Raw genomic sequence first — 24955 nt, 5'->3', positions numbered from 1 at the left:
ATAGAACCATGGGTAAGTGGTTGCTTATAAGAACATAAATGACCTGACAGCAGCTTTATGACTAAACAACAAAATTCTAGAATTGAAGCTGAATCTTGAAAGCCCTGTTTCTGCAACTATATGCAGAACCTCAAGGGAAAAATCTACTCTATTTCAGAAATTTCTTAGATGTTAAATAACCTCAACAAGGGTCCTTCTCAGTCTGATAACATTGTGACTCCCTTAGTGTTTGACATTTGTTGGAATTTCTGAGGGTGGGGAGAGAGAGAGAGAGAGAGAGAGAGAGAGAGAGAGAGAGAGAGAGAGAGAGAGAGAGAGAGAGAAAGACAGAAAGACAGAGAGTAGAATCGCCATGACGGAGAAACAGAAAGATCAGACTTAAAGGTCAGCTGATATTTAAGAAACAGGATAAGTAGACACAGGGGTCACTCCTCTGACTGGGTTAGCATAGCTGAGACAAAATATAGCTATAGTGAATAGTAATTCAAGGACACTGGAGAAAAGTGTATGCTAGCCACAGGGATGTTTAGAAGTGCTCAGCCATTGAGCTAGTTAGACATACTAAAAATTAAGCATCTTTCATTTTCGAATCCAGAGAGATCTAGTGGGTGGTTAGAAGCTTGATCACACACCAGAAGGGAGCTCAAAATGGTTTAACCATTCAACACCACAGCTCAATGCATAGAAAAGAATTCACAGCAGGTTTACATTTACGCTAATTTTCTTTTTATTTTGTTGCAGTAGGTGCTTAATTCTACACTTTCTATATATTGACTTTTGGGGCTTAAATTAGTAATATAACAACAAAATTATTAACATATTGATTTCACCTCTGCACACCTCGGCCCACATCCCTGGTCCAAGGGCAAACTGCACAGTGCTTCTAGACACAGGGATATAGGAACAGACAGCCTCCAGTACCCGCATTTCTGGTCGGCGCCCAGGACAGATCTGATCCAGCAAAACAGCTCCCTGTACCCAAATCCTTTGGGGGAGAGAGCTGGAACCTCAGAACTGTGGATACTCCTGAGAAGTGAGAGGAGAATAACCTCTGCCCACAGTACAGACCCAAGAGGGAATTGTATAGTGCCAACTGTGCCTGCTGGGTGCAAGGACCTACATGAGCAATCAGGGGCAGGATCCTTTGATTCTTGGAAGACAGTCTCCAGGAATGCAACCACAGCAGAGAGCAGAGCACCTGTTCTCAGGAAAGGATGAAAGAAAACAGGAAAACCGTTCTACAGGAGTGCTGACACAGAGGCCTTCAGAAGGGCCAAGTCACTCCCAGAAAAAGCAAGACAAGCAAACACCAGAGACAACCCAATGGCTAGAGGCAAGCACAGGAACTTAATCAACAGAAACGAAGACTACTTGACATCATCAGAGCTCAGTACTCTCACCAAAGTAAATACTGGATATCCAAACACATCAGAAAAGCAAGATTTAGAATGGAAATCACATTTTTTTTTTGATAATGATGGAGGACTTTAAGAAAGACATAAAGAATTCACTTAGAGAAATGCAGGAAAGCACAAGTAAATAAGTAGAAGCCCTTAGAAAGGAAACACAAAATCACTAAAAGAATTATAGGAAAACACAGCCAAACAGGTGGAGGAATTGAAAATGGAAATAGAAACAATAAAGAAAGCACAAAGGGAGACAACCATGGATATAGAAAACCAAAGGAAGAGACAAGGAGTTGTAGACACAAGCATCACCAACAGAATACAAGAGATAGAAGAGAGAATCTCAGGAGCAGAAGATACCATAGAAAACATTGACGCAACTGTCAAAGATAATGTAAAACACAAAAAGCTCCTAGCCCAAAACATACAGGAATTCAGGACACAATGAGAAGATCAAACCTAAGGATAATAGGTATAGAAGAAAGTGAAGACTCCCAAATTAAGGGGCCAGTAAATATATTCAACAAAATTATAGAAGAAAACTTCCCTAACCTAAAGAAAGAGATGCCCGTAAACATACAAGAAGCCTACAGATCTCCGAATAGATTGAACAAGAAAAGAAATTCCTCCTGTCACATAATAGTTAAAACAGCAAATGCAAAAAACAAAGAAAGAATATTAAAAGGAGTAAGGGGAAAAGGTCAATGACATATAGGGGAAGACGTATAAGAATTACAACAGACTTCTCACCAGAGACTACGAAAACCAGAGGATCCTGGGCAGATGTCATACAGACCCTAAGAGAACACAAATGCCAGCCCAAGTTACTATATCCAGCAAAACTCTCAATTAACATAGATGGAGAAACCAAGATATTCCATGACAAAACCAAATATACACAATATCTTTCTACAAATCCAAACCTACAAAGGATAATAGATGGAAAACTCCAACACAAGGAGAAAAATTACACCATACAGAAAACAAGAATATAATTTCCTTGCAATGAAACCGAAAGAGAGACAAACAAACAATTCCACCTCTAACAATGAAAATAACAGGAAGCTACAATCACTATTCCTTAATACCTCTCAACATCAACGGACTCAGTTCCTCAATAAAAGGACATAGATTAACAGACTGGATATGTAAAGAGGACCCAGCATTTTGCTCCATGCAAGGAACAAACCTCAGAGACAAAGGCAGACACTACCTCAGAGTAAATGGCTGGAAAACAATTTTCCAAGCAAGTGGTCCGAAGAAACAAGATGGACATGCCATTCTAATATCAAATAAAATTGACTTTCAAACAAGAATCATTAAAAAGATAAGGAAGGACACTTCATATTCATCAAAGGAAAAATCCACCAAGATGAACTCTCAATCCTAAATAACTATGCTCCAAATACAAGGGCACCTACATTCATAAGAGAAACCTTACTAAAGCTCAAAGCACACATTGCACCTCACAAAATAATAGTAGGAGATTTTAACACCCCACTCTCATCAAGGGACAGATCATGGAAACAGAAATTAAACAGAGACATAGAGAAACTAACAGAAGTCATGAACCAATTGGATTTAACAGATATTTACAGAACATTCCATCTAAAACAAAAGGATATACCTTCTTCTCAGCACCTCATGGAACCTTCTCCAAAATTGACCATATAATTGGTCACAAAACAGGCCTCAACAGATACAGGAAGATAGAAATAATCCCATGCATCCTATCAGATCACCACGCACTAAGACTGGTCTTCAATAACAACAATAATGACAGAAAGCCCACATGTACATGGAAGTTGAACTCTACTCAATGGCAACTTGGTCAAGGAAGAAATAAAGAAAGAAATGAAAGACTTCTTAGAATTTAATGAAAGTGAAGATACAACATTCCCAAACTTATGGGACACAGTGAAAGTGGTACTAAGAGGAAAACTCATAGCTCCGAGTCCCTGCAGAAAGAAACAGGAGAGAGCATATGTCAGCAGGTTGAGAGCACACATTAAAGCTCTAGGACAAAAAGAAAGAAAGAAACCGAAGAAGAGTAGAAGGCAAAAAATAATCAAACTCAGAGCTGAAACCAACCAAGTAGAAATAAAAAGGACCATACAAAGAATCAACAAAAACAGGAGCTGGTTCTTTGAGAAAATCGACAAGATAGATAAACCCTTAGCCAGACTAACCAGAAGTCACAGAGGGTGTATCCAAATTAAGAAAATCAGAAATGAAAAGGGATACATAACAACAGAATCTGAAGAAATAAAAAATCATCAGATCCTGCTACAAAAGCCTATATTCAACAAAACTGGAAAATCTGGAGGAAATGGACAATTTTTTAGAATGATACCAGGTACCAAAGTTAAACCAGGAACAAATAAATCATCTAAGCAACCCATAACTTCTAAAGAAATAGAAGCAGTTATTATAAGTCTCCCAACCAAAAAGAGCCCAGGTCCAGATGGGTTCAATGCAGAATTCTATCAGACCTTCATAGAAGACCTCATAACAATACTGTCCAAACTATTCCACAAAATTGAAGTAGACTGAGCACTACCAAATTCCTTCTATAAAGCCACAATTACTCTTATAGAAAAACCACACAAAGACCCAGCAAAGAAAGAGAACTTCAGACCAATTTCCTTTATGAATATTGATGCAAAAATGCTCAATAAAATTCTTGCAAACCAAATCCAAGAACACATCAAAACGATCATCCATCATGATCAAGTAGGCTTCGTACCAGGCATGCAGGGATGGCTTAATATATGGAAATCCATCAATGTAATCTACTAATAAACAAACTCAAAGATAAGAAACACATGGTCATTTCATTAGATGCTGAGAAAACATTTGACAAAATTCAACACCCCTTCATTATAAACGCCCTGGAAAGATCAAGAATTCAAGGTCCATATCTAAACATAGTAAAAGCAATATACAGCAAACCAGTAGCTAACATCAAACTAAATGGAGAGAAACTTGAAGCAATCCCACTAAAATCAGGGACTAGAGAAGGCTGCATACTCTCTTCCTACCTATTCAATATAGTACTCGAAGTCCTAGCCAAAGCAATCAGACAGTGAAAGGAGGTCAAAGGGATACAAATTGGAAGGGAAAAAAATCAAAATATGACTATTTGCAGATGATACGATAGTGTACTTAAGCAATCCCAAAAGTTCCACCAGAGAATTACTTAACCTGATAAACAACTTCAGCCAATTGTCGGGGTATAAATTAACTCAAACAAATCAATAGCCTTCCTCTACTCAAAGGATAAACAGGCTGAGAAAGAAATTAAGGAAATGACACCCTTCACAATAGTCCCAAATAACATAAAATATCTTGGTGTGCCTTTAGCCAAGCAAGTGAAAGATCTGTATGACAAGAACTTCAAATCTCTGAAGAAAGAAATTGAGGAAGATCTCAGAAGATGGAAAGATCTTCCATGCTCATGGATTGGCAGGACTAATATAATAAAGATGGCCCTTTTGCCAAAAGTGATCTACAGATGCAATGCAATCCTCATCAAAATTCCTACTCAATTCTTTATAGAGATAGAAAGAGCAATTTGCAAATTCCTTTGGAATAACAAAAACCCAGGATAGCACAAACTATATTCAACAATAAAAGAACTTCTGGGGGAATCACCATCCCTGACTTCAAGCAGTATTACAGAGCAATAGTCATAAAAATTATATGGTATTGGTACAGAGACAGGCAGGTAGGTCAGTGGAACAGAATTGAAGACCCAGAAATGAACCCACACACCTATAGCCACTTGATCTTTGACAAAGGGGCTAACACCATCCAATGGAAGAAAGACAGCATTTTCAACAAATGGTGCTGGTTCAACTGGAGGGCAACATGTAGAAGAATGCTTAAGTCCAAGTGAATCAAGGACCTCCACATCAAACCAGACACACTCAAAGTAATAGAAGAAAAACTGGGGAAGAGTCTCTAACACATGGGCACTGGGGCAAATTTCCTGAACAAAACACCAATGGCTGTGCTCTAAGATCAAGAATCGACAAAAGGGACCTTATGTAGAAGGGTCAGCATATAGAAGAATGCAAATTAATCCATTCTCATTACCCTTTCTTGGGCATATACTCAAAAGATGCCGCACATATAACAAAGACACGTGCTCCACTATGTTCATAGCAGCCTTATTTATAATAGCCAGAAGCTGGAAAGAACCCAGATGCTCTTCTATAGAGAAATGGATTCAAAAAATGTGGTACATCAACATAATGGAGTACTACTCAACTATCAAAAATAATGACTTCATGAAATTCATAGGCAAATGGAATGAACTAAAAAATATCATCCTGAGTGAGGTTACTCAATCATGGGAAAACACACTTGGTATGCACTCATTAATAAGTGGATATTAGCCTAAAAGCTCAAATTAACCAAGGTGCAATCTACAGACCACAGGAAGCTCAAGAAGGATGACCAAAATGTAGACGCTCCCACTCCTTCTTAAAAGGGAGGAAAATATTCATAGGGGGGATATAGAAGCAACATTTAGAGCAGCGACTCAAGGAATGGCCATTCAGAGCCTTGCACATATGTGGCCCATATATATGCAGCCACCAAAACTAGATAAGATTGATGAAATGCATGCTGAAAGGGACTGGATATAGATCTCTCCTGAGAGACACATCCAGAGCATGTCCAATACAGAGGTCAATGCTAGCAGCAAATCACCAAACTGAGAACAGGACTCCCTTAGGTGGAGTTAGAGGAAAGATTGAAAGAGTTGAAGGAGCTTGCAACCCCATAAAAACAACAATGCCACCAACCAGAGCTTCCAGGGACTAAACCACTAACGAGAGACTAAACATGGACTGACCCAGGACTCCAACTGCATATGTAGCAGAGAATAGCCTTGTTGGGCATCAGCAGAAGGGAAAGCCCTTGGTCTTGCCAAGGTTGAACCCCCAGTGCAGGGGAATATGGGGGAGGGCAATAAGGGGGATGTATAGTGGGAATACCCGTAAGGGGGAGGGGGAGGGTAGGGAATGAGGGCTTATGGACAGAAAACCGGGAAGGGGAATAACCTTTGAAATGTAAGTAAAGAAATATATAATAAAAAGCAAACACCATATGGTTAAAAAAAAGATATTGATTTCAGTATTTTAAAGTTAAAAGTCTAGAGCAGAGTACATATATATATATTTATACATATATATGAATGTATGTATATGTATATATACATATTCATTCGCTGAATATGAGCAATTATAATGCTTATCTCATAAAAGGTTTGAAATACGATGGAGTAGTTACCTTGGACATCAAGACAGGTGTCCCCTGAAAGAAACGTTACGTTTTTCTTCTCCCAATTAAGCCTTAAAGGTGTTGCAGGCAGAGCAAATGAAAGGACACACATTTAGCTCAGGTACTTAACATGTTCATGAAAGACTAACATGATGAGTGAACCCAAGACTCCATGGGATGTACACCAAAGAATGTTGAAGCTAGTGCACAGAACAATATTTATGTATAACACAGAAGCTGATAAGGAGGCACATTCTGCCTTGTACAGTGCTACAACATAAAAGAAGCAAGATAATTTTCTCCTTGTCTAAGAGAATGCGGTGCTGGGATCTTGTAAAAAGAAGTAATAGGTTGTCTGAACAAACAGAATGTAGCAGTGTATGCTAAAATGAATGACATTCTGACATTGATGAAGTGCTATTGCTAAAAATGGTGACAGCAAAAGGGCCAGAAAGGAAGATAGACAAATTCAGTGGATGCAAAATTCAATGGACAACAGATCTATGCAAAGAGCTACATAACTTCTTTATGGGCTATTATTTTTCAGCAATACTCTTCCCATGAAGTTAAAATTGAGTAAGTTATGAAACATAGTCACACACCTCACATACACACACACACACAGACTCATACACCTTCACACTCACACACATTTACATGGGCACACTCATACACAATCACATGGACACACACACACACACACACACACAAAATAACTTGCACAAACACACATACAGATCAGTGTGGCAGCAGGTGATGACTTCCTAAAACTTCATTCTAAATTTTACTTTGTACGTTAAATTTTATTCTACAACCAATAGCACGGAAGTATATTTTATAATTAGAAAATTACAATTAAGTGTCCCCCATAAACATAAATTATTATGAGCTTTGAAATTACATTATGAACTTGAAAGTGCACCAGAGAGTTTCAGTGAATTACAATGCATTCTTAAATATTAACAGAAATTATTTTCATATATAAGTCTTCTTTTGATATGAAATGCAGGGTAAAATATCTTTTTTACAGGGTCTTCTTTCAGATAGACAGGCAACCAAATAAGTTACGATTCTAGGAGGGCAATATTTCAATTTTACAAGGGAGACTTACTGCCTACAGTGGACTAAGTTAGTTTGTGCAGCAAGTAACATACATTTAACTCTTTGTATTCCTGTCCATACATCTGATGCCGTCAGGTACTATAGACTGGTTACTACTTAATGCATAATGAAAATAAATTGGTTATATGAATTTTAAATATAAAAATTAAATAAGAAATTTAAGAAAAGTTTACACATACATGGAACATATATTTGTATTATGTTTTCTTCTTCAGAAAATGGAAGAGAAGAATAGTTAAATTCTTGTGATTTTTTTTTTAACCTACCAAACTGGACATCCATTCTTTCAGTCATTATAAATTTAAGATCATTAAAATTTCATCCTTTTCAGGCACAGCTATATGAAAATAGCCATTTTATTTACAATTTGTTTACTAAGAAATGCAAAGTTTGATTTTTTTGTCCTTGTGGAAAATTAATATTTTATTTTATTAAATATCTGTACTAAAGAAGTGAGTTGATAAATACAATGTGCAGATGTCTGTATATTGCTTCATTTTGTTTGCTATGTATCACAGTTACATGAAGACAAAGATATTTTTCCAAAGGCTCTTTCAGAGCCTTACAGAATGTTGGCTCATGGTTCTGCTGAAGAGTTGTGATTGCTCTTCTAGCTACTGGAAAAGTCAAGTTCCTTCAAGGTATGATCCATAATTGAATGAAGAGATTCTATTAATTTAGATAAAAACCCAATCTAATTGAAATGTCGCATTTCTTTCAGTTTTACATACTACTTTAGAAGGTAATAAAAACATTTTTTCAAAAATAATTATTACAGATAATTACTTAAAATACTTCCAGTTTCTTATTTTTCAGAAGGTCAGTTTTCTATTCATAAACATTGTTATTTTGAGATTACTTTTTATTATCTGCAAAGTATCCTGTTACAAAATAAACGGTTATAGCAGCATAGTTATTTTGAAATCGTAATTTGATAACTATGCCAGAAATGCTTTCTTTAAAGTTCCTTTTAAACATCTTCTCATTGAAAACTGTTTTATTTGAAAGAGGTCCATAAAGTATCAAAAAAAAAATCCACGGTTAACATTTCTAAAAGTAAGGAATTAATCAGTATTTAGCCTGACACTCATCAGAGAAGCTTTTTTTAAAAAAAATTTATTATATATTTCTTTACTTCATTTTAAAGATTATTCCTCTTCCCGGTTTCCTATCCAAAAACCCCCATTCCCTCCCCTCCCCCTCCCCCATATGGTTATTCCCCCTATACATCCCCCTTATTGCCCTCCCCCATATTCCCCTGCACTGGGGTTCCAACCTTGGCAAGACCAAGGGCTTTCCCTTCCACTGGTGCCCCCACAAGTCTATTCTCTTCTACATATGCAGTTGGAGCCCTGGGTCAGTCCATGTTTATAGTCTTTCGTTAGTGGTTTAGTCCCTGGAAGCTCTGGTTGGTTGGCTATTGTTTTTATGTGGTTGCAAGCTCCTTCAACTCTTTCACTGCTTCCTCTAATTACTCCAAAGGGGGTCCCTTTCTGAGTTCAGTGGTTTGCTGCTAGCATTGACCTCTGTATTGGACGTGCTCTGGATGTGTCTCTCAGGAGAGATCTATGTCCAGTCCCTTTCAGCATGCATTTTTTTTAGCTTCATCAATCTTATCTAGTTTTGGTGGATATATATATATATATATATATATATATATATATATATATATATATATATATATATATATATATATATGGGCCACATGTGTGTCAGGCTCTGAAAGGCCATTCCTTGAGTTGCTGCTCTAAACTTTGCTTCCATATCCCCTCCTATGAATATCTTTCCCCCTTTTAAGAAGGAGTGAAGCATCTGCATTTTGGTCATCCTTCTTCTTGAGCTTCCTGCGGTCTGTAGACTGCATATTGGGTAATTTGAGCTTTTTGGCCAATATCCACTTATCAATGAGTATATACCAAGTGGATTTTTTGAAGGAGATGGGAATTAACACAGATATACATAAACATGCACTATGCAGAGTATAAACAACTTTGCAGAACTCAGCCTTTCCAGCTCGGGCATCCATGTGGAAAAAAAGGCTGATACACTAAGAGCCAGAACGATGGCTGACTCCAAGGAAACAGTGTATCCAGAAACAAACAATCTTAGACACATAGGAACTCACAAACTGTGGCAGCTTGTAGGCGATCTGGACAGGCTCCAGCTAGATGGAGTCCCTTAACTGAGAGGCAGAAGTAGGCAAAGGGTCTCAGCTCAACGCAGGAAACTGTTAGCAGTTTATACACATGGGCAAAGGGAAAGTCAGTTTTCTCCAGTGGAAAAACAGAACTGAACAGGCCCCTTACCCAAGAGTAGTTTGCCAACGTACAAAAACCCAAAATCTGTGTTCTTTGATATCTGTGTGATTTTGCGTCTTCCTTTGGCTTTCTGTTTTATTGTTAAATTGACTTTATTTTTCTCTTCCTGATTCTTTAGAGGGAGAAGGGAAAGAACATGAAGTTGGGAAAGTAAGGAGGTGGGTAGGAAGGATCTTGGAGAATTTGTCAGAGGGTAAAATGTGACCAAAATATTTCCAATGAAAACAAATACATTTATAAAGGGGGGAAGGTCACAACTCATGTTTCAGTATTTTGAAGTAAATTTGCTTGTTATTTCATTTTACATATTTATTAATTCTTGTGTTTGCTGTGTGCATGTGTGTGTATGCATTTTTGCCTGCATGTGTGAGATATGTGTGTGTGTGAGATGTGTGTTTGTGTGTGTGTGTGTGTGTGGTATTTAGTCTTGATTATCTGTCTCTTCTCCAGTATCCCCAGATTACTTTTTCCTTTTATGCCTCACATTTTATGCCTCACCATTACCTAAGCCTCTTCTCTAAGCTTCTCTCCCTCTTTCTTCCTTTTTTCCCTTCTTTCTTTGCACCATGATTAATAATAACATAAAAAGCTAACATAATTAGAGATACTCTATTTCTGGGGTATAAACTTTGAGATGGGTGGATGTCCCCATCCCTCAACCAGGGGCCATGACTATCTAATGGAGGTGGTCTCAACAGGTTTCTGTGCATTATTTCTAAAGTCATCCATTTGGTCCTGAGAGCCTCACCTTTCCCTGGGTTTTGGGACCCTGCAGTGGCTATCCCCAGTTCCTCATCCTCCCTGCCACATGTTTTTGTTTGATCGCCTGACCCTCTGTACCTCTCTCACATCTACTCCATTCTCTTAAGTTTCCTAATCTTCTCAAGACATTATTTGCCTTAGTAAGACCATCATTAAATACAAAAAATGCCGTTGAAAGCAGTGTGTATAAATATCAACATCATCTCTGAGACATATAACTAACACATATTATATACATCTCATAGATATCTATATAGATATATTTGAGGGCTTATTATTGTATACATTTTCACACATTTTACATAAGAGAAAACATTTTGTTCAGAAAATGTCTCTAATTAAATACAAGCACTTAGCAATATAAGACTTTTCCTGCATTTCCTTTTTATATATAATTAGAATAAGTTTTTAATTTCATTGCATGATCCATATTTGGGTAAAATATTTGGGAAATTCACCAATTAGACCATGACCTGTGAATATCAAAATCTGACATTTACTAAAATTTAACTTTCTTTTGTAAACATTTTTTTTTCTTTTTGGCTAGAAAGCAATAATTCTGTTTTTTTTCTTTTCATCCATAAAATATAGTAAATGATTAATAAAAGGAAAATACAACATTGGTTCTTTTTTTCCTTTGTGAGCATTTTCTTTTAAACCACTGTGATTTGCAATTGCATTGATTCATTATGTAAAGTGGTCTATTCTCTACATGTAACTTAGATTTCTAGTATACAGAACATATTTTCAACTATTTCTTAAGATCCTCCCATTCTTAAACTTCTACGTTTACCTGCTGAGACAAAATGTTAGCCAAGGCAAGTCTCACCTCAATTTCAACACAGACCTTTCTCCCTGTTTCTATAACACAAAAGAACATAAACAAACCATAAACTACAAATAACCATGTTACAATTCACAGCGCCTGTAGTGTATGGCGAAGGCCCTCTCATAAGTGAATAAATATCATACATGTGTCTTTGTAGTTCTGAGTTACCTATCTATGGATGATATTTTCTAGTTCCACCAATTTGCCTGAAGATTACACAATGTCTTTGTTTATAATAGCTGAGTTGTCTCTTATTGTTTATGTAAACCACATTTTCTTTATTGATTCTTCTTCAGCTGAGGGACATCTAGGTTGTTTCCAGCCTCACTGTTATAAGTAAAGCTACTATGGACATAGTTATGCAAGTGTCCTTGTGATACAGGGGAGGTATCCATGTTCAGGAATGGTATAGCTCAGTTTGGGGATAGAACTATTCCATATTGTTTGATAGACTGCCAAATTTATTTCCAAAGTTGGTGTGTAAGTTTACACTTCAGCTGCTATGGAGGGATGTTCCTTCTGTGCCACATCATTGCCAGCATCCGCTGCCACTTGCGTATTTTTTCTTCCCCATTCTGACAGGGATAAGATGGACTCTCAGAGTTGTTTTGACTCACATTTTCCTGATGACTAAGGAGTTTGAACATTTCTGTAAGGGCTTCTTGGCCATTAGAGATTTCTCTGTTGGGGATTTTTGTTTAGCTCTGTATCACAATTTTTAAGTGGATATTCAGTTTGTTGGTGTCCAATTCCTTGAGTTCTTTATATATTTTGGATATTTGTTCTTTGTCAGATGTAGGATTGATGAAAGTTTTTTGCCATTCTGGAGGCTATAGTTTTGTGTTTTTGATGGTTCCCTTAATCTCGCAGAAGCTTTTCAGTTCCATGAGGTCTCATTTATTAATTATCTTACTCTCTGAGCTTCTTGAAGTTCAGATTTCTTTAAAAAATAGAGAAGCTATATTTTACTTTCCCACTTCAATTGATACTAAAACTGGTATGTGTTATAAAACACACTAACAGGAAGTCAGTGCATCAGGAACTTGAAGCAACTGAAAAAAAATATAAAGAGCATTTCAACTGCCATTGGCTAGAATGGGCATTAAATATGTCAGATAAATGATTTGGAGGGATACGAATAAGAAGAAATGGGTGATAGGAAGAAGAAGAAAATGAGACACATACAGAGGTTGTAGAAATCATTAAGAAGTGTAAGCATATAAATCACTCTCCATTGACTGTGAGTGTATGAATCGCTCTCCATTGGCACTGAGACTTACCTATCCACGATGTCCAAACAACTGAATTAACAGGTTAAAAGGAGAATAAGCAAGGTTTGTTAATCAATAACACACACACAATTTATAAAAGAGAAGCTACCTTTATAAAGATGGATTGTTTATTTGGGAGTATAAAAAAGATGAAAAAACAGTCAGTGAGGAGTGAAGACGGCTGGAGAAAGGACAGGTGGGCAAGATGAGAATCCAACATGCCCATGACAAACACAGCCAAGGGTAACCCATAAAAAGTGAATTTGCAAATGTGACATACATGTAGGCTGCGTTACATGTTTGTGTTTTTAGTTTTCCATCCTGATTATATGTGTGATTGGAGACGAATTAAATGAAATAGAATATTTTTATATGTGTGGATACATGTAAATGTGTGGGACTGGATATCATACATGCTGATAAGTGTGTGGGTCTGGATATCATACATGCTGATAAATGTGTGGGTCTGGACATCATACATGCTGATAAATGTGTGGTTCTGGATATCATACATGCTGATAAGAGGCCTGTACCGTCTTATTTTACTTTCTTACTTTCTGACATGTTGATCCTTCATTCTGTCTTATTTTTGCAATCATTTCTTGGACAGACTTTGTCACCACAAACTTCCTGGTATTTTGGATCTTAAAATCTTTCTGCCCTCTCTTAGAAATGGTCCCTGAACCATAAACACAGTAGCTGTGATATAGATAATATTCAACTAATTGCTTTGGGAAAAGAAAGAAATCATTCTTTCTCAGGGATAAAGACCATTTCAGTTGCCAGTAAAATGTGATCATCCTAGTTACTGGATACACAAACCACAAAAGTGGACTCAGTTGTTTGTACTTATATACTTGTGCCCACACAAACACACTCAAATTGATAGTTATTATTATTAATTATTGTCTGAGGACATGAGTATGGTTTAAAGCAAGGGGATATGAGAGATACAGGAGGAAGGAAAGGGATGGAGGAAAAATGATAAAGTTCTATTTAAACTAAAAACATCATTATATATGTGCAGGGAGGTCTAGGTTCGGCCTACTATATTCTTTAATCAGTGGTTTAAATCCTGAGAGCCATAGGGGTCCAAGTTAGTTGATTCTGGTCTTTCTGTTGAGTTCCTATCCCCTTGGGACCCACAATCTTTCCTTCTCTTTTTCAAGCTGCATTCACTGCTTAGCTGTGTCTGTCAGCTGCTCAGTGGAGCCTCTCTGAGGACAGTCTGCTCCTGTCTGCAAGCAAAACAGATCATCGTTAATAGTGTTAGGGACTGGTGCTTGACCGCCCGTACGTAGCAGATGTAAAGCTTGACCTTCATGTGTGTCCAAAATAACTGGAATGGGGACTCCCCCCAAAACTGTTACCTATACATGGGATATGTTTGTCTAACTGGACTGCCCTGCGTGGCCTCAGTGGGAGAGGAGTGCCAGAGTTGAAGTGCCAGGGCTGAGAGGGGATACCCAGGGTGCCCTCCAAGGGCTCTGAGGAGATGGGAAGGAAGGATAGGGAAGGAAGGATAGGGAAGGTTTATGGGAGGGGGTTGTAAGGGGGGGGGTTGCAGTGAACAAGATGTAAAGTGAATAAGTAAAAAAAAAACTTAAATAAATTAAAAAAAAAGAAACTGGAAAGCCAAACAAGAAGAAGAACCCATCTTTACAAATACTACAGATAGATGAGCAAATATTTTGGGTGATCATATTGTGACGTCTACTTTATGAAACCACACAGTATGATTCAGAAATGCGAATGATTTCCTATTTATACTGAAGAAAACATGGGTGCCGTTTGAATTGAAATAACGCAATGACTCCAAAGTCTTTGAAGAAATTCAAGAGCAGACAGGTAGTGATTAGACTGGAAATCAGTGAAAGAGTTGGGTGGCGTGCGCATACCTTTGCAATCACTCTGCACAGGGAGTGTATGTGTGTATATATTTATAGTATTCATTTTAGTATAAAAGTACATGATAAAGTTATTCCACATGGCTTTATGTCTCTAGGAAAGAGTAGAAGATAAACAAAAAATAGTAAAAATGAATCACAGAGTGGACCAAAGAAATACATAAGAAAAATCATCAATGAACAATACATCCTCTGCTCACATACTGTACATTAGATATGCTGTCATTAACCACAGTTTTAACATTTTGGCTGGAAAGGTGAGAAATTACACAGTGAGATTCAGTGTCTCGTAATTGTTTTAGAAATATCTGCTTCCTGTTTGCAGCAAATACATACATGCCATTTTAACATTTTTTTAAAGTAAAGATCCAACAAACGTCATCACCATTGCGTGTACATCTGAAGTGTAAATTAGCTTCATTTTTCTTGGATTCATTCTGCCCTCCTATGAAGGCTGAAACAAGTTCTGATAACCTAAAAATAAAAGTAAATCCAAGTTAATAGGTCAAATTCCATTTCCTGTACACTCAGCCACCTGCATGTGAAAGACCACTATGAGTTCGTTATCTCAAAGCAGTGCAGGTACAAGCACAGAAATTGTCCCGGGGATGAAATTTCCTGCCGTTATTTCAGGAAGCATAACAGAAAGCAGAGAGGATCCCAGAGGCACTTTCTGAAAAGGCTGCTTGCAGAGGCCCTGGCCTTTTTACCACCGATCCCACTTTCTGTACGGAAAAGTACAAATAACGCGAACTCTCTCATAAATCCTTCCAGAGAGGAAACAAGAAGTTTGGAGAAAATAGAACTGGTGTTAACATCAACGTCATGACAGCACAGTTCAATTCCTGCTCGCCACACACACCAACACCAGGGCACCAGGGAGAAATAAAGCTGCACAGATTGCCCAGTTGTGACAAAGGGATAACATCCTGCCTTGAAGTTAAGGTGAACTGGTATTTTCCCACAAGAACAAATTTTCTTCAGAAAAATTCTTCCAGCATCAAGGAAATGCCTTTCTTGGGAGGTTTTACTCAAAATTAGTGCTACAAGTTTAATCAAAGTGAAAAATTCTACAAGCATTTTACTACGGAGAGAAATTGTCGCAGTTACGAAAATTAACAATACCACATGAAGGCAAGGTACGCCAAGTCTTCCACCGCAAGCCTGTGTTTCGATTGCATGGCATCTACTAAACGTATTGTCACATTGATGTCAGACACTTAGCAAAGGATCTGACCTTAACACATATAAAATCCCAAGAGACCCAACAGATCCCTGCTTCGATGGCACTGCATAGATTTAATAATGCTGAGGGTTCTTGGATTGCATTGGGGAGTTCCGCGAAAATTTTTCCTTATTTTGCTGTTGCTTTTTAACCATCAGCATGGGTAACGGATGACAGGAAGAAGGGGGATCACATTAATTTTGTGGGTTGACCTGAATTAACATAAACTCGGCTTCAGAATCCACTAAAGCCCGACTGTTTTTCTACATTGATAGTGAAACAATTAAGTCTCGTTCAACAGGAGGCCTCTTACTGCCACACAGAGCCCTACTGGCAGTCAACCTTGGACTCATTGTCAGAGGAGCAAGTTGGATGGGTCCCACCTCAATGTATCTATTCTTCCCTTGGAAAAATCTCTTTCATTCTGGGAGGTTGATTTAGGACCTTATACCTCCCTAACTTCTGTTTCTGTTATACCTTTCATGGATTGACACAGAAGCCTAGAGGCAACCAAAGACTCACAAAATCATAATTTAGCTTTGTTTCAAATATTTCACTAGAAAGTACAAGTCAACATAAATCCTGCCACATTTGCCTACAGTATCTCAGGTGGTTGGTAAATAACAGGGGTGTAGCTGCATGATTACATAAAAGGACAGAAGCTCTCAAAAGTAGCTGCATTGTACATGTGCGCACGCACACACACACACACACACACACACACACACACACACACACACATACACCACTACCACTCTAAGCTACTGACTATCTATGTCACTGTGTTTGTTACTCCCCTTATACATAGTAATTGTGCAGATTTGTGGGATAAATGTCTGTCATGATTTAACATTTGTTTTCAATGTGTAATGATGAGATGAAGAGGAGTAGCACATCTGTCTAACATTTAGCATGTTTTGTGATCAAGGTATTCAAAATTGCATGAAGTGACTTTTTAAAGAAATATTCCAATATGATTAACATTAACCTTAGATATCTTACAATGATTAAAACGCTTTACGTATTGCTTCTATACAACTGATACCCTGATTTGTTTCAATATTTTAGTCCCAGTGAACCTTAACACTGTCCCTTTTCGCAGCAACAGAAATTCATGCTGATATTAAAGTATTGGTGTGATTTCTTGAGTTATCAGAGCCTACTCTGTTTGAAATTATGAATCTGAATCATTATATTAGAGCATTTAAGAAACCATGTTTTAAATTTATTATATCACTTAAATGAGCTTCCTTCCACCCTTTCCGTATTTCATTACATGAATTTCCTTTGGCCTTTACTTCATCCACTCCAACTTCAAAGAACACAGTGTTACTTTGCTGAATTACATATATTTAATCATTTTATCTCAATCTGTTTTGGTTAAAAGTTGGAAAGAATAAGACTTATATAGGTCTTGTTTTTTCTTTCTGTTTTTTTGAGGGGGACAATATTCCCTGGGTGACTAGCATTGGTGGGGTTTTGTAGCCTGAATGTGGGAACACTCTGGAATTACCTTTGCATCATCTATATCTCTATATGCATCTATATCTAGTGTGTGTGTGTGTGTGTGTGTGTGTGTGTGTGTGTGTGTGTTTGGGTGTGTATGTGTGTGTATGTGTGTGTGTATGTGTGGGTGTGTGTATGTGTGTGTATGTGTGTGTGTGTGTGTGTGTGTGTGTGTGTGTGTTTAAGGCTGATCAACTCAGGGAAGACTAATTCACCTTGCTTAGCAGTTTTAATAGTTGGTAACTCTTCTCAGAGGGTTAGAGGACCTCAATATTCTCCCCTTCTAATTCTACTTTACTAAGCCAGTATAAATCCTAAGTGCATTTTACACACTGATTTCTGAGTTTTATCTCTACAGATAAATGTAGTTCTCATTCCTATCAAGGAAACTTCTTGGTTTGTTATTTTGTTTAATTTTATTTAGTCTTTTTTTTTTTTTTACACTCCAAATTTTATTCCACTTCCGGTCCACCATCCGCCTGTTCCACATTCCATAATTCCCCATCCCCACCCCTACCTCCATGAGGACGTTGTCCCCACACACACCCAATCCACACCCCACCAGACCTCCCCACTCCCTGGTGCAGGGACTGAGCCTGCACGGGGCAGGCAGTCCTCTGCTATAAATGTGTTGAGGGCCTCATCTCAGCTGGTGTATGCTGCCTGGTTGGTGGTCCAGTGTCTGAGAGATCCCTAAGGTCCAGGTTAATTGAGACTGCTAATCCTCCTATAGGGTCCCCATCCTCCTCGGCTTCTTCCAGCTTTACCCTAATTCAACCAGAGGGGTCAGCAGCTTCTGTCCATTGGTTGGGTGTAAATATCTGCATCTGACTCAGCTGTTTGTTGGTCTTTCGGAGGGCAGTCATGTTAGGTCCCTTTTTGTGAGCCATAGAAATAGTGTCAGGCCTTGGAATCTTGGAGCTGGATTCTAATTTGGGCCTGGTTTGGTCTTTTATTTTTGTTTGTTTGTTTGTTTGGGGGGGATTGTTTTGTTTTGTTTTTACAGTAATAAAAGATCATTTCAGGAAGCCACAACAGATCAAAATGTGTAGAACAAGGGGCCATGGGTACATAATTGAAAGATTCCCAACACAGTCCCTCTATTTAATGTAGGGACATTTAAGATCAAGAGGACTAGTAAGCCTACTGGACGATTTTATCTCCTTGTAATGGAAGGGTAGCTACTTCAGGGAGAGCTCAACACTATGACTGCTTAGGCATTTCTATTTTTGATGATTCTGTACTCAAACTCTAGTCTGTGACTTTTGTAGTATCATCCTGGTTATGGTCTCAGTTATACACTCACATCTGGATGGTTGATGCAGTAGGCTTATCCATACATTTACACATTGTAGGTAGCTTATAGCTAGAACTTATTCAGCTTACAAGTTGGTAATGAATTTACTGAAGAAGGAAATGTAGAAGCAATATCCTCAGTATCAAACAAGAGTTATCACTATTGTAAGAATGCTTTTCAAAACTTTCATTTTAGCACATTTGCCACATTCATCCAAGAAACACAAGCAACACAGTCCACAGTTAATGAAAAGAGGACCTGTAAAGAGACTGAGGTCATAATGGTGTGATTCACTGGGAAGCATTACACACCTGTGTAGGGCAGATGCTGAAGTTCTGTGGCCATTACTAAGTCACACTTCAATGTTCTCAACCATTAGCTCATAACAAAACTAGATTATGACACTAGAGTATAAAATGCTGAAATGTCACAGCGTTGCCTTCCAACAACTAAATTTGACTAGCTCCAAATTTGAGGGTTTTTATTTAGCTACTAAATATTTACAGTTTTGTGGTCGTTTTTGAGAATTACACACAGAAGTACTGTATCTATACAATTTCTACCCATCCTTCTCGACCTGTAACGCCTCCTGTGTCAACACTGCTACTTCTTAAATTCAAAACTTCTTATCCTATAACTAGCTTGTTAACTACAAATAATTAAAATTACTGGTTGCATCCCTCTGTTATCAAATTGGAGAGCACATCCTGCAGCTATGAGCACTAGTCCTCACATAGAATGGTCCAGGGAACTTCCAGCTTCATTCCTATGTTTAAAGGGTGTGGTGTCTTCAGCAATATGATTATAGCTTTAATTTTAGAGAGGGGGTCAATGGTGGTGAGCAGTACCCTAATTTGGAATTAATGGGTCTACTGACTTGGTTAAACCACAGTGTGAAGGCAAGTTTCACATGCCTACTACTGCAATTTTTAGATAGTCTATGGTTTTTGTGGAGGAACTAGTCATTCTATGAGGCATAACTCAATTTAAATATTACACATACGCACATAGAAGAGTGGTTTTCATATCACTATTATTACTTTACATTGCATTTTATTAAAATATATTATTTTCATATATCATGATTAGAATTTTCTCTCACTTTATTAGTATGTTTCTCTTTATCTCTTCTCCCATTCTGACCCACTCCTTTTCTGTCCCTAATTAGAAAAGAACAGTCGTCTAAAAGGTGTAAAAAACAAACCAGGACAGATGAAGCAAAAGCAATTGGTTTACCTTAAATTTTATATTTGTATGTGTATTTTGAATATGTGTATTTAACTTTAACTGAGCTTTAGAATCAGTTTTCCTACAGCCTTTTCAAACATCCTTAGTTATACTTATCTCTCATTACAACCCCACCTCTACATACTCCAATTAGAGTCTTTCTTTCCCCCACTTCCCTTTTCTTCCTTGATTGTTCAAGTGCCCTGCTCACTCTCTCTGCAGAGCACCATCCCTACTCTGCCTCCGAATTGTCCCCATTCAGATCTAAACATTCGGAGCTAGGCTTTAAAATGAAGCATAATTTGCCCAGGTTTCCTTAACTGGGTCTAGCCTAGGTCACTGGGTATATTTCCTAGTTCCATTGATTTACCTAAAATTTTAGAATTTATTTTTTTTTTACAGGTTAACAAAATGAATTGTATTCCGGAACACCATCCTTATCCACGTATCAGCTTATTTAGGTCGTTTCAATTTCCTAGCTATTGGAAACAGAGCAGTAATGAACATGAATGGGCTAGCATTTCTGTCGTACAATATGCAGTCCTTTGGGTTTATGACCAGGATGATACAGCTGGTTTATTTGGTACACATAATTTTTAGCATTTTGTGAGTTCCCAAACTTCCTTCCTTGATGGCTGTACCAGTATGCAATGGAATCAATAGTGACTGAGAGTCAATCTTGTTTGCATACTCACTAGAATTGTTATGTTATTTTTGCACAAATATCCATCCATAATTTAAATTTAAATTTAAATTTCCCTGGTGTCTAAGTATAACTAACATCATTTTCAACCAAGTTTTAACAAATTATTTTCTTTTTCTTGAGAACTCTATATTCAGATCCATATGCTATCCTTTCAGTTGGACTATTTCCTTTATTATTAAGTTTTCTTTCTTTCTTTGTCTATTTGATTCTATTTGATATTAATTCTCTATTAGGCATATGTCTAGAAACCATTTTTTCTCATCGAGTGAAATTCTACACTCAGCTGTTCAGTTTGCTAGACAGGAGCTTTTTAGTTTTATGATGTTTCATAAATTATGCAATTGTCATTCATATTTTTTAAAAGAATACTCCAATTCAGAAAGTAAATTCTTACACCAGTACCTTGTAGTGGACCATTTATTTTTCTTCTACAAATTACAGTGTTTCAAATTTCATACTGAGGTATTTGATTAGCTTGAGGTTAATATTTATTATGTGACAGAAATAGACCTACTTTCATTATTCTAAATGTGGGCATTCAGTTTTCTCAGTACCACTTATTGAAGATGGTATCTTGTCGCCTTGTCTCGTGTGTTATTTTTGCATAAATATCAATCCATAAGTATCTGTATTCATTTGTTCCATAGAACTAAATGTTTTTTTCGACCAATACTGTCTATAATTTATCTTGAAATCTGCCTTATCAAACCCTCTCTATTCATGTTCCCTTTTTTTCAGGACTGCTTTAGCTCTTTTGGCTCTTTTGTGCTTCCAAATAAATTTTAGGGTTTATTTTCTATTTCCGTAAAAAGTGTTATGAATATTTTGATGGGATTCTATTTATTCTGTACATTGTTCATAGTAGGATGGTCATTTATACAATATTAATTCTGCTAATCCGTGAACATGAGAGATTATTCCATACTCTGTGTTTTAACAGACTTGAAAATAAGCAATATTAAAGTAGTTTATCAATTCATATTGCCATTAAACAATTTCTATAATTGTTAATACATCCTTTGTTCATTTCTTAATTTTTTTCTGATGTTAAAAGTGAAATGATACTAATGGGAATTAGAATTTTATTGAGAAATGCAAAGTGATTTCTTACCCTATTAAAGTGATTTTGTAAAATGAAGATACACTGCATCATAAATCATACTGTGTGATTTGCTCAACTCTAATTAAATGGTGATGAAATATTTTAATGTAAGAAAGTACATCGTAGGCTAGGAAGAACAAATATTCTGCTAACCTGCTTCTGCTCAGATTTCTTTTCTACAATATGGTAAAATTAATATATCCAGATAAATTAGTTCTAGATAAAGAAGCAAATATTCTAAAATATTTAAGTTTAAATTACTTTTTAGAAATTATGTTCATTTATTCAGTAAATAACATTAAATAAAAAATGGACTTAAAAACTTCATCCATATTATTAGGATATTAATTTGAGGGGATTTTGGAAGTCACAGGAGAAATTGGAGATAGTGGAAATGATGTAAATACAATATTTATATTAATAAAGTTTTAAATAAATAAGAAATTAATTACTGTAATATTACTACCGCTACCATAAAATATTCAGCAAGAAACTTGTAGTAAAACCGAGGTGTTCTAAACCAGAATTATCTTCCTCAAATTCATAATTCTTAAATAATTATAGATTATCCATAGCTTCATTTTTCCTATTGTTCTTATTTTACTAGATACTTACTTCCTGTGGTTGGTTGGTCCAGACAGTGCTATGTAGATGAAGTTGGCCATGAACGTGAAAAACTTGTGCTTGTCTCTGGGATTTCAGGTTATACCATTCTATCCAACATTTCCTGAAACTGTATTTTTAAGTAAAATAGGTCAGAAATGTTATTTAGAAAGTGGACATTAATAAAAATAAAACGATATTACACGGTGATATTCATTTCATGCAGGTTCTTTATTTTCACATGTAACTAAATTGACTAGTAGTTCCCTGTGACTGTAAATTGTAAAGTATAGAACAGAAAACTGTAAACTTGGTGAAATGTTACCATATGGGGCCTTTACTAATTTGAGACTTTAGTACAGAAAAGACTTTCTAGAACCCATGTGTCTTTCTTTGCTATACCTTTCTTTCCTATTTTCTCTTTTTTCTTTCTAATGGCATTGATTCATTTTGCTTTTGTTTTTTATTGTTTTCTTTTCATAGTTCTCATCAGACCCTACTTATAATGACTTATGACAAAAATTACTCTTGGTATTCCATGGCATTTCAGTCATGCCTCTCCGATAACAAGGAAATAAAGTAGTAGAAGACTGTATCCATAAGAAGAGTCAAAAGATGCCCAGAGACGGAGGGATTAAGCATCAGGATGTTATTTCAATGGCAGGGTGCTGAAGCATAGGCATGATGCTTTGAAGGTCAGTGAAAGTCATGCCTTAGATTAGAATGTGCCAGCGAGTGTTTCCTAGTCCACCTTACATAGGAGGAGGATTACATTTGCTCTTTATGAGAATGGAGGGCATGGTGACTGACTAAAATGAAAGAAGGTCTCATGTGATCAAGGGTTATAATCCATCTCAGTAAAGTGAAAGAGGTCAGGGACAACTAAACAAAGGAACCATTTTTAAGATTGCTAGGTTTGTTAGTCTCCCTTCACCTCTCCCCCTACATCTCTCTTTCTCTCTTTCTCTTCCTGTGTGTGTGTTTGTATGCATTTGTGTGTCTGTTTGTCTGTATGTGAGTGTGTGTGGTATTGGGAATAGTGGTGATATTAAATATACTTGAAAATGATACCATTGAAATAATAGAGGTTGTTATATGAATGAGGGCTAAGTTATGTTACATCCCCCTTAGTTTTATAGAGACTGGCATTTGTCTGAGGTACTAAACTGTTCAACAAAAAGCTAAATATGTCATAAGGGACTATCAAATTCTTAAGGAGAATAAAATCTAGCAATCTGCAAACCACTGAACTGAGAATAGGACTCCCGTTGAAGGAATCAGAGAAAGAACTGGAAGAGCTTGAAGGGGCTCGAGACCCCAAAAGTACAACAATGCCAAGCAACCAGAGCTTCCAGGGACTAAGCCACTACCTAAAGACTATACATGGACTGACCCTGGTCTCCAACCTCATAGGTAGCAATGAATATCCTAGTAAGAGCACCAGTGGAAGGGGAAGCCCTGGGTCCTGCTAAGACTGAACCCCCAGTGAACTAGACTGTTGTGGGGAGGGCGGCAATGGGGGAAGGGTTGGGAGGGGACCACCCATAAGGAAGGGGAGGTGGGAGGGGGATGTTTGCCGGAAACCGGGAAAGGGAATAACACTCGAAATGTATATAAGAAATACTCAAGTTAATAAAAAAAAAAACTTAAAAAAAAAGCTTAAAAAAAAAACTTAAAAAAAGGGGGGGGGAGGGATTAGGGGGATGTTTGCCCAGAAACCGGGAAAGGGAATAACACTCGAAATGTAAATAAGAAATACTCAAGTTAATAAAAAAAAACAAATAAAAAATGAAAAAAAAATCTAGCAATCTATTTCTTATCCACTCTGAGGTAGAAGCTTCTGGTTTCTTTGGAAGCTGAGTTGTGTCAAGTGCTTTTTTGGGAGCTGTTCTGTCACAGGATGTTTTCTGATGCAGACACACATGAGGGGTATGTGACACTTTGCTGGAGTGGATGCTTGAGAAGACCTGTGATGTTTGCTAAAGGGATAAATGGAACAGCACAAACAGTAAAAGGGTGATTTTGCATTGGGCTCCTCTGAGCTGATTTTTTGTTTTTTGTTTGTTTGTTTGTTTGTTTGTTTGTTTGGTGTCCTTCACTAGTGTTTGCTGGGCTTCATTTTATAGAGATTAAAGCACCGAAATACTTCTTGTGATATTCCAGGCGATTTTCACCATTTTGCTCACTCTTGCCCATTTGAGTTTATGCTACAACTACTTATTCTTGTTTGGTGTTTGCTATTGAACTGGTATCCTGTAAATGAAAAGTGGAATCGTCCCAGAAGAAATACTAGTTAACACGTACATAACCCCTTTTTCTATTAACCTTTTTTCTCCTCTATCTCTGGTCAGTGGGCTAGAAGGGAGATTGAACTATTTAAGAACC

Source organism: Rattus norvegicus, chromosome 15, assembly GCF_021556685.1.
Source record: "Rattus norvegicus strain SHRSP/BbbUtx chromosome 15, alternate assembly SHRSP_T2T, whole genome shotgun sequence".
Taxonomy (NCBI): Eukaryota; Metazoa; Chordata; class Mammalia; order Rodentia; family Muridae; genus Rattus; species Rattus norvegicus.
The sequence above is the reverse complement of the archived record's forward strand: the minus strand, read 5'-3'. Positions refer to the sequence as shown.